Source organism: Acartia tonsa, chromosome 10 (genome assembly GCF_053477335.1).
Source record: "Acartia tonsa isolate MP-2025a chromosome 10, ASM5347733v1, whole genome shotgun sequence".
Taxonomy (NCBI): Eukaryota; Metazoa; Arthropoda; class Copepoda; order Calanoida; family Acartiidae; genus Acartia; species Acartia tonsa.
Window position 1 is genome coordinate 6,460,058 of NC_137269.1, and position 1,880 is coordinate 6,461,937.

At 33.2% G+C, this 1,880-nt stretch overlaps 1 non-coding gene across 1 annotated transcript; it reads left to right on the forward strand.

Moving 5' to 3' along the window:
* Positions 1-958: 958 nt before the first annotated feature.
* On the forward strand, positions 959-1,162 carry LOC145330912 (small nucleolar RNA U3). The gene has a single exon (XR_013883586.1). It is a non-coding gene; the product is annotated as a small nucleolar RNA U3 (small nucleolar RNA).
* The last annotated feature ends 718 nt before the right edge of the window (positions 1,163-1,880 follow it).

Sequence of the window (1,880 nt, forward strand, 5' to 3'; positions counted from 1 at the left end):
TGTTTGAGAAAATATTTTGGTCTAAAGTTTTTATTAAACAGAGGTTAAAAAAATAGATTTTTTCAATAATTACTCAACAGAATTTTAAAAGTAAGGTGTCAAATTAAAGATCTTACTATTTTTGTTCTTACTGGCTATTTTCTTCTTTTATTTTGTTGCGTTTTAGTACCTTAAAACCGACTTAATTATTTTTTAAAAAAACTTAAATTACTTAAAAAATAAGAGGTCTACAAAAAAAACGATTGCATATCTGAATTCTATGAAAAATTTTACATCTACTACTTACTAAAAGAACCGGCTAGCTATAAAAAAAAAAGTTGATACACCTTCTTTTAACAAGAACGATTATTTCCCGATTTAACGCAATGAAGCATTGTCAGTATTATCATCAGGGAGGTGGTGAGTTCGAATTTCGGCCTAACATCGCCTAATAACTTGCAGACAAAGGTCTTGCAATCAAATAGTTGGTTGTCTGTTGGGTGTTACTTAACCTAATACCCCGGCAGGATGTTTTGACAGAAAAGAGATATTTGGTAGGGGGACCAAGTATATCATAAATCCTCCCTGTGACGTCATAGAGGCAGGGGCGTCAAAGCTTTTTATTTGGGGGGTAATCACCCCTTTACCCCCCTTGGACGTCCTTGCCTAGAGGCCTCTAGTGGCATTTCAAATGTTTTTTTTTTAAATTTAAATAACTAATTTGAGAAATAATTGACAATGTTGCATTTTGTATTATGTAGTCGATAATTTTGCCACTAGGTGTCTCTTTTTTTTAATAGAAGACCTCCAACCGGAGGTTACATCAACAAAGTATGTCACCAGCTATTTGAAAAAGTATAAAGATAGCATTTCTGAGGCGACACAGCAACTGAATCAAGCTGTGCGTGGAGGTCTACAGCTGGTCACCAATTTATCTGTAGTCTTTTCAACATATTTACCAAAAAGGTCAATGTAACGTAAGATTGTACTTCACAGAATCATTTCTGTAGTATATATTCTTTGTTTCTATTCGAAACTCTAAGATAGCTAGGCCATAATGATGAGTTGAATGTCTTGTCCTGAGCGTGAGAAGGTGTTGATGGTTGACTCCATCAACATATCGATGATCGTTTAGATGTCACTCTGTGATCTCTTAGATGGACCATGACATCGGCTGAGTGGTTAAATATATCTCTGTTATATGCTAGTCATACGCTAAACAATTTCAATTACTGGCAATTTGTAGAAAAATAGCGTTACCATTGCATTCAAGTCTCTACGCAACTTTTTTCTCTCATTTTTTGGTGATTTCTCTTGGGAGGGTGGTGGTAGCGAAGCACAAAATAAACGTGGATTAAACGGATAAAGTGAATCAAGCAAATGTTCATGTATATATAATGCATAATATTCATTACTACAAAGTAATTTTGCCTTTTTATGTGTTAAATAAGAAACATTAGTCATAGTAGTCATAAAATAGGAAGAAAAAGTAAGAGAAAGAAGGACATATCTAGGACATAAAGAGTCATAAAAATCACGACACCTTCAAAAAAAGAATTTATATGTCTTATTTGCATGCCCTACAGACTGGCTGACATAGTAAGTTGTATACTGGATGCTCTTTGTAAATGGAACTTTCACAAACAAACAAGCAATCTATATTCAATAGCTGCAGAGAAAATTCGTGAATCGAAGATAAAGCCACTATAAACACAAAAATCCCTTAGAACAACGAGAAATTTGATTTTGATATTTTACCCATAAAATTTTTAAAAATCGCATCAAATGGAAATCAGTAAAACATAAAAGCTGCTTTAAAGAAGTTTGACTGCTTATGGTGTTATTACTCAAATATGCATCATAATAATGGAAATGTTAACAATAAAAATCAGCGTTATAGC